The sequence below is a fragment of the Herpailurus yagouaroundi genome, unplaced genomic scaffold (assembly GCF_014898765.1).
Source record: "Herpailurus yagouaroundi ecotype Mexico unplaced genomic scaffold, PumYag 141, whole genome shotgun sequence".
Lineage (NCBI taxonomy): Eukaryota > Metazoa > Chordata > Mammalia > Carnivora > Felidae > Herpailurus > Herpailurus yagouaroundi.
In genome coordinates this window covers 74,481,960-74,491,230 of record NW_024412396.1, presented here as the reverse complement: position 1 = coordinate 74,491,230, position 9,271 = coordinate 74,481,960, and the positions used below count along the sequence as shown (strand labels likewise).

Sequence of the window (9,271 nt, the reverse complement as noted above, 5' to 3'; positions counted from 1 at the left end):
GCCTGCGGACGCGGTGTCGTGTGATGGCCGCCCCCCCCCCCCCCCGGGACCAGTTCCTAAATGGCCGTAGGGGTTTTATAACCGGGCTCTTCTACACCAGCATGTAAGTGCCGAAGGGCTGGAAGCATCTCTGGGTGCCAGCCTTGGGCCGAGCTCAGCATCGCTTGCAGGCTGGAACGTTGGAAATGCTACTGGGAGCCTTTCTTGCCCCCTTGCCTCTGCATGTGCCCCGTGGTCCCGCGCAGACCCTGGCACTGCGGTGGATGGCGTTTATTGGTTCAGGGACCTTGTGGATTTGTTGCCTCATTTAAGCCTCAGGGTAATATATATACGCATATATGTATTATATTCATATATGCGTATATATATAATTTTTTTAAGTAAGCCCTATGCGCAATGTGAGGATTGAACTCATGACCCGGAGATCAAGAGTCTCATGCTCCACCGACTGAGCCAGCTAGGTGCCCCTCAGGATAACCCTATAAAGACAGGCAGACACATCTTGCCATCCAAAGCCTAAACAGATTACAGGGCTTTGACCAAAGTATCCAAATGGGTTAGCTGCAGAGCTGGGATTTGAACCCATGTCCTAGGGGCGCCTGGGTGGTGCAGTCGGTTAAGCGTCCGACTTCAGCCAGGTCACGATCTCGCGGTCCGTGAGTTCGAGCCCCGCGTCGGGCTCTGGGCTGATGGCTCAGAGCCTGGAGCCTGTTTCCGATTCTGTGTCTCCCTCTCTCTCTGCCCCTCCCCCGTTCATGCTCTGTCTCTCTCTGTCCCAAAAATAAATAAACGTTGAAAAAAAAAAAAATTTGAACCCATGTCCTAAAACTTCCCTAACAGATAAGTTCTTGTAGTGGGTATGCCTTGTTTTTCTTACTTTCCTCTCTCTTATTTCCTTCCTCCCTTCTTTCCTGCCTGCCTGCCTGCCTGTCTTCCTTTCTTCCTTCCCCAGCATGTGAACCATCTTGCTATGTCTGGGGCATTTCCTGCTCTGTGAGAAATACATGTCTTTAAACACCAGCGTCATACCCAGAGAGGACAGACGCTCCCATCACAAAAACACATGAGGACTAAGATGCATTCGGGGCTTCAATCTTACCCTCTCAGGCAAGTGTTCACTGGGGCCAATGGCAGCCTTGTTTAAAATGTTATTCTGTCTCTCCCTGTTTGGACAAGCACACATGATTGAATTCCCATTAGTGTAAATGTGTGCTTCATACACTGCAACTGAAATGTGGGTGAGCACAAGATTGTGGAGCCCCAGTAGGGCATTTAGCCCAATTTGGGGGGTTGGGTAAGGGAAGCTTCCTGGGAAAGAGATCATTTATTTACACCGAGTCTGAAACCATGAGTAGAGTCAGCCGGTGAGGATGAGTAGAAAGGCATTCCAAGCAGAAGGGCAGCCTGCACAGGGGCACAGAGGTGGGAAAAAACATAGTGGGATTGGGTAAACGTCAAGAGAAGGGGAGGCAGGAGTCAGGCCAAGCTTGGACGTAGCGTGACATTCAGTTCAGCATCTTGAATGTCAACTAGGTCAGCCATGAAAACAGAGGACCCACAAAAGGGTTTCAGCCTCGGGTAGGAGCAGAGAGACAGGGTTTGGACAATTCAGAACATTCTATATTGGCCAAAGAAGTAGCTGGGGGATGAGGTTTCCAATTAAATGTCTTTCTCACCTCACCACAGCACACATTAAATAATAAATTAGTGAATGCCAAAAGACAGGAAGCAAAGTTGACACTGTTTAACTCAAGATTCCTCTGGTTTTCATGAGAGCTGGAATTAAAGAAACACTTTGAGCTTTTCATTGCACTTATGTCAAATGACATCATGGTACTATAAAGACCTGGAAATGGGGAGATGGGAGGCAAGGTATGCATGTGGACATGAAAAAAAAAAAAAAAAGAAAGAAAGAAAGAAAAGAGGAAGAAGTGGAAAAGAAGAAAAGAAAAAGCAAAGCATTGTTATACATGGAAAGGATCTATGATCTGGAAGGAACGGAAGAGGGAGATCTGAGATCTGGATCTGGAAGTCATTCTCGGAATGCCTTCTTCTGTCCTTGTTCCCTATCTCCATATTAAAGTAGGTTCTATCTTGGTCTCCTTAGACTGAAAAGACATAAATCAACATACCAAGCTGTGTATGTGCAGAGGCAGTGCTTACTTTCGTGTTAGCGAGGAAGCTCATCCTGAGATGTCAGAAGCTAAAAAGAATCCAGTTCTACCCTTGCTGCTGGAGGGTGGAAAAAGAACGGAGCCTCGAAGAGGTGAAGTGACTTGTCTGCAGCTGCACAGCTAGTTGGCAGGAGAACCAGAATGGGGCCCAGCTCTCTCAAGCCCCAGACTCCTGTTCTTACTCCCAGCGACAGCTCTCCTCAACTGTATAATGACAGAGGATACAGAGGGACCAGGAAGATGTCCCAGCCAAGAGAATCGAAGAAACACAGTCTCAGACATGAGAATTCCTAAGCTGCCTGCTGGCCCCTCCCTGAGGGCAATGATGAATGGCCTCGTGCAGGAAACATAAGCACCCATTTGTTTAAGCCATGACAGTGTGGCCTGTCTGTTCCTTGCAGACTAGTGCATTCCTAACCAGTTCTGTCCCGTGCAGTGGTCAGATCTCCTGCCGCCCAAGCCTAGCGCTGTCTGCACCACGTCTAGTCTGGAGGGCCAGAAAGGCCTGCTTTGGCCTGGCCACCACACAGCACTCAGCCACCATCCTTCTGCCAGAATGTGGAGGGTGATGGGGGCCAGGAGCTGTTCTCAGTGTGTGTGCATGTGTGAGAGAGAGACGGGTAGAGAGCTGACAGAGCTGAGCGCTGAGAGTAAGCCACAGAGAGAGGAAGTGTGTAATAATCGTATGACACCTGAGAGGCAGGGTGGGGGGGTGCCGGGCCGAGCGTAGGCCAGGTAGGCCACAGATGCTTGGGGACACTGGGAAATATGAAGCCCATTTCAGATCCACCCTCCAGGCTGCTCTCCAACATACTGGAGGTCAGAGCAGGCCCGCTGCTGTCCTTTTAATTCACGACTCTGGTCCCCTTCTTCACCCCAGTGGGGCCATGATTGCCCTCAGGGAGGGGCCAGCAGGCAGCTTAGGAATTCTCATGTCTGAGACTGTGTTCCCGCTGTTCTCCTGCCTGGAACATCTTCCTGGTCCCCCTGGATCCTCCCTATCATTATACAACCCTATCATCTCACCTCTTCCGTGGAGCCTTCCAAGATTGGCCTCCAGTGAGCTCTCCCCCACTCTCAGCATCCTTGATTTTTTACTGCCTGAGGTCATAGTACATATATTGAGCTCCAGCTGTGTACCTGGCACCAGGCACCTACACTTAAGACTACTAACTCTCCAACACCATGCGAGGGAGTCAACACGCATGTTGTTGGTGGCAAGGGGAGGGGACCAGCATTCAGAGAGAGGAACTGTAACTTGTCCTACATTGTCATCCCCAAGAGGAGAGCCAGGGTCAAACTCCAAACCATGTTTTTCTCTCCACGTGTCTAACAGTGATGGATCCCTTTTATTCCGGGTAAGTGGGGGGCCTTCTAGCCCCTTGTGCTTAGCTCAGCAATGTCCAGTTAGAAACTCAGCACAGATCTGATGGTGACCACCCTTCTCTCTTCCAAGCACTGTATCCTTTCAGGATAATTGTGGATGGACTGCTTCTAAGATGGGTCACGGACATACCAGCCTTCCTTCCTGAGCACACAAAAATTCAACTTTGATCAATGACTTATAGCTACCCTTTTATCAGTTCCCATAATGCACTGCAATATTGGGATAGCTTTGGGGAATATGGAGATAGAAAGGACCATCTGCCCCTGCACTTAATGGCCCCAAGCTATTGAACTGTTCTATTCTCGGGGCACCTGGGTAGCTCAGTTAAGCATCGGACTCTTGCTTTTGGCTCAGGTCATGACCTCATAGTTCATGGTGTCAAGCCCCATGTCGGGCTCCACACTGACAGTGTGGAGCCTGTTTGGGATTCTCTCTCTCCTTTTCTCTCTGCCCTGCCCTTGTGCACACACTGTCTCTTTCTCTCTCTCAAAATAAATAACCTTTAAAAAAAAATGTTCTATTCTCTGATGTGCTGGAGATTGTAGTTCTGGATCCAGATCCAGATGCATATGTATACGACATTCTGTTGGGTGACCTTCTAGATCCTGATGGTGTGGGTCTCTGTAGCAGGTCTTCTCTCTTGGCCACTCCGCTCTAAGCTAGGAAAGCCCACTGTTTGGAATGCATGCAAAGGTCTGTGGACGCAATAGTTGCGGAAGAGAAGTGCGGACTCTGGAGTTTGAGCCTTGACTTATGACCCTGAATGCTGGGTGACCTTGGGCAAATCACGTCATGTCTCTCAAGGCCAATTTCTTAATTAGTCGAATGGGAATAATAGTACCTGTCACTCACTGTTGCTGTGGGGACCCACAGAGGTCATGCGCAGGGAGCAGCCAGCACATGTGTGCAGGGTTCACCCTTCCCGGGCAGCTGCCCTTCTCAGTTCTCCCCGGGATGAGCGCTGGAGGTCAGGGTCAAGTCTTCTTAGGCTACACATGGCTGAGAGGTCAACACTCACTCCTCCTACCAGGCTTCCTCGTCCAATCTTACCCACCTCACCGGGCACCTCATTATTGGAGGCAACGGATGCAAATGCCCTTGGTAAGAGGTCCGGCAACACAAGGGAAGCTGTTAGTGTCCATATCAATGCCTCTATTCGCATTCAGGAACATGGAGACTCCTGAAGAGTGAGAGGCTTGCTCAAGCTCCCCACGCAGAAAGTGGTGTCCTAGAGGGGCGCCTGGGTGGCGCAGTCGGTTAAGCGTCCGACTTCAGCCAGGTCACGATCTCGCGGTCCGTGAGTTCGAGCCCCGCGTCGGGCTCTGGGCTGACGGCTCAGGGCCTGGAGCCTGTTTCCGATTCTGTGTCTCCCTCTCTCTCTGCCCCTCCCCCATTCATGCTCTGTCTCTCTCTGTCCCAAAAATAAATAAACGTTGAAAAAAAAATTAAATTATAAGAAAGTAGTGCCCTAGATCCCAGGCTGGTGGTTCTGACATCATGCTGCTGCAAAGACAAGTGGGCGATAATAGACTAGGGGAGAGCCGGGAAGAGCGGGTGACGAAGATTCACGACCTCTCCCGAGACTGACACGTGCCGCCTCCCTTATGGATGACCTACGGAAGTAAGCACATCTCCCGATACAAATAATAACTTTTTCAGAAACAATTCTAAGCTCTTTTTGAGGAAAACATATTTCCTGTTACTTCAGTTCCTGTGCCATCCTTGGAACCAGCGGACCCCCATGAAAAGCCATATTTGCCTCTAATGGCAGCCCTCTCTCCCTGTCTCCTTTCTGTCCTTTGTTCTTCCCCTAACGAGTGTGTATCATGCACCCACTTTGTGTGAAGCAGTGTTTCAAGCACTAGGGATATAGCTTTGAACAAAGTTCTCAGCCAAGTGTCACAGGACACACATCAAGTAATTCATGAGTGATATAATTTAGGGCACGATAACTTATAAAAAATTAATGAGGGTAGAGTGACAGAGACTAAGCTCTTTGGTTTTAATTCAAATTGTATTCAATTTTTTTTTTTTTTTGTAATAGATGCACATGGTGCACAATTTACAAGGTGCAGAGGGATACACAGTTAAAGGAAAACTCTCCCTGGGGTGCCTGTGTGGCTCAGTCAGTTAAGTGTCCAACTCTTGGTTTTGGCTCAGGTCGTGATCTCACAGTTCATGAGTTCAAGCCCCACATCAGGCTCCGTGCAGTACGGAGCCTGCTTGGGATTCTCTCTCTCCTCTCTCTGCCCCTCCTCCACTCGTACATGCCCTCTCTCGCCCTCTCTCTCTCTCTCAAAATTAAAAAAAAAAAAAACTTTAAATTAAAAAAAGCAATATTCCATTTATGCAAAGCTCAGAAGCAAAAAAATGCAAAACCAACAACATATTGTCTAAGGATGCAAACGTATGGGATAAAATAATTCAGAAAAACCGAAGCAGATAATAAACACAAAAATCAGGGTAGAGGTTCAGTGGTTTGAGGAGACAAGGGTGGAAACAAGCAGCAGGTGTAGGAGCATTGGTATGTCACCATCCCTGACAAATACTTGACATGTTTTTAAAAACAACTCATTGAAGAAAATTCCCCTAACATGATATTAAGCATTTCAATTGAATAATTCAGGGGCGTTTAGTACATTTGAAATATTGTGCAACTACCAGTTCTGTCTAGTTCTAAAACATTCCCAAAGTAACACCCCTACCCACGCAGTAAGCAATTTCCCTTGTCCCCTTCTCTCCTAGCTCCCGGAAGCCACCTAACTGTGTCCTGTCTCTATGGATTTACCTATTCTAGATATTTCACATAAATGGAATCAGACAGTATCTGGCCTTCTGTGTCTTGCCCCTTTCACTTAACACAACGTTTTGAAGGCTCACCGACATTGTAGAATGTGGCAGTACTGCGTTCGCCTTCATGGCGGATGACAGGCCATCGTGTGGATGTACCAGCTGTGTTCGTCCATTCATCTGCTCGGCGACGTTTAGCTCCAGGAGCGGTTCTGCGTGCGGCACCAAGGGAATGCATGCATCTATGTGGGTAACTGCTTTCAATTTTTCTGGGTAAGTGTCGAGGAGGGACATTTCAGGTCCACCCAATTTTTATTAAAAAAATAAAATTAAAATAGTTAACAAACATCGGTCAAATATAAGATAAGAGGGCCCTCCGGCTAGATGTGGAGGTGTTGGGAGGAAGCTGTCGTGTGTCCAGGAGAGAAGGAGGGCTGGAGCTAGGGTTCACGCTGGTTCAGATTTGGGACAGCGTGTCCCAGTTGGGACTGCAGGGCTTGCTGATTGACCGGACACTTGGGAAGAGAAACAAGTAGGAACTGAGGCTAGCTCCTTGTACTATTTACTGAGATGGGAGAGACAGGGTTGGGGGAGGGGACTGGGGGTAACAGCGGAAGAAATAAAAAATTCAGTTCGGTTGTGAACGTGTTGTATCTGAGATGCCTATCAGACGTCACATGCAGTAACTCGGGACCTATTTTGTGTCTTAATTTCCATATAATAAAAATTGGGTGGTGGGAAGAAGAACAATAATACCTCTTGCAATCCTACTATATTATTGTAACTACATTTGTTGTGGAATATAAACTCAGTAGGTGGTGTGAATATAAATCTATTTTTTGGCCCCCTGTTTTCAATGGTGTTCTGTTGAATCCACTTCAGGTTGTTCTCTAACTTTCTGGACATTCACAGTTACTGAAAGTCCTGCCCAGTTTAAAGCTGCCAGATCAAACTCAGTGTAAGACTGGGACTTCCTGATCCCCTGCTGCAGTCGGGCCCCTGGTGGAGGAAGGGGGTGCCCCCTTCTGGGCTGGAGCCCCTGGTGGGGAGGGGCACACAGTGGGTGGTCAGAGGACCCTGAGAGTCAGAAAAGCAGCGACAATTTACCCAGAGCCCATTCAACACACCCTGTCCAACGCCCACAGACACCCTTGTGCCCCATGGAGGGTCACCCTTTCCTTCTACATCCCTGAATATCCCAAAGGAAGTGCTCCTGTGGGGAGTCTGGACCCATGTTCTTCCAGGCACCCCCAGACCCTCCCTGGGCCCTCAGCCCCTCCTTCCTTGGCACCTTCTCTTTATGTATAGACCCTTTCACCAGCCACAAACAGTTGCCTCTCTCTGTATTCTAGGGGACCCTCAACTCCATGTCCTCACCCCCACTTTCTTCTTCTCTTCCACTCTCTGCTGAGGTCAGACTTGTGATCTGTGACACTATGCCCCGCCCCCCCAACAACTCCTGAGTCGCCCTCTCCTATAGCATTTCCAGCTTCATCCTCCCTCAACTGTTTGGTATCTTAGAAGCCATGGGCCTGCCTGTCTTCCTTCTTATCTCTCTGTAATGTATGAGTTCCCATTTTCCAGATGAGAAAACTGATACTCCTAAAGGTGAGGAGGTTTACTGAGCTCCCTCAACTGGTAAATGGTGACACCAGGCCTCTGCTGCAGGCCGTTGACTCCATGTTCTGTGCCCTGCAGACTTCTCAGGGTCTGGAGAGTATCTGAGCTCACCAGCAAAGTAGGGCTCCTGGCCCAGGTCACACGCCCAAACACCAGCCTGCCCAGGCACCAGTGGGCTCACACAGACTTAAGGACCTGGTGCCCCTGAATGTTGGGTGGTGACAAAACGAAAACGAATGATGAGTGATTGACGTATCGGTCAGAACTGGAAGGAGCCTCGGAGTTTTGCCACTCAGTATTTATTTTGTCACTCCCCCTAGCTGATCAGGAGAGGCTGAGGCCGGGCATTGTTGGGGGCAGAGGTTCTGGAGAGGCTGCCTGCCAGGCCTGGGCTTCTTAGAAAGCTCGCTCTGACAGGGGAGGGAGCATCAGCTGGATCTGGCCAGAGGCAAATCCCAAGAGCCCACAGGGCAGAGCAGCTGCTGTAGGTTTCCCACGGGGACCAGGTATACTCCTCCTGGGCTCAGCGTCTGTTTCCTCTGGCCACTGTAACAAATGACCACAGGCCATGTGGCTGGAAGCAACGTAAGTTTATTCTCTCAACTTCTGGAGGTGGAGGACTGAAATCAAGGTGTAGGTGGGCCACACTTTCTCTGGGGGCTTTAGGGGACAATCTGTCCTTTGCCTCTTCCCGCGTTGGTGGCTGCTGGTATTCCTTGATTTGTGGGCACATGGTTCCAATGTCTGGTCACACTGCCATCTCCTCTTCTGTCTTTGTGTCATATAAACACATTTCAGCAGGCTCCATGCCCAACTTGAGGCTTGAACTCATGACCCTGAGATTGAGAGTCACATGCTCTACCAACTGTGCCAGCCAGGCAGTTGTGTCTTTGTGTCTTTGTGTCTTGCTCCCTTCTGGCTGGTTCTCATCACACTTGTGATTACATTTAGGGCCCGCTCCGATAATCCGGGATGATCTCTCCATCTCAAGATCCTTAATTTAACAACATTGGCAAGATCTTTGCCATATAAGGTAACATCCACAGACTGCAGGGATCAGAACCTGATATCCTGGGGGCCACTGTGTAGCCTAGTACCCTTAGACTAACTAACTTGCCCACAGTCACCAACTTAAGTGAGAAAATGATCAAGAAAGTGTGGCTAATATATTCAGGACATTTATATTGGCTATTTTTGCAGTTTTTTTACCACTTGCTGGTAATGGATTTAATTTTATCTTGAGGTCAATGCACTAGGCACAATTAACAGTGACTGACTACCTTTCTGTTGCTCAATATGT

The 9,271-nt window shown here is 48.8% G+C and overlaps 1 non-coding gene across 1 annotated transcript; it reads right to left on the bottom strand.

Annotated features, from left to right (window-relative positions):
* Window positions 1-8,778: 8,778 nt before the first annotated feature.
* TRNAE-CUC (transfer RNA glutamic acid (anticodon CUC)) lies at window positions 8,779-8,851 on the bottom strand. Its single transcript has one exon. It is a non-coding gene; the product is annotated as a tRNA-Glu (tRNA).
* Window positions 8,852-9,271: the final 420 nt, after the last annotated feature.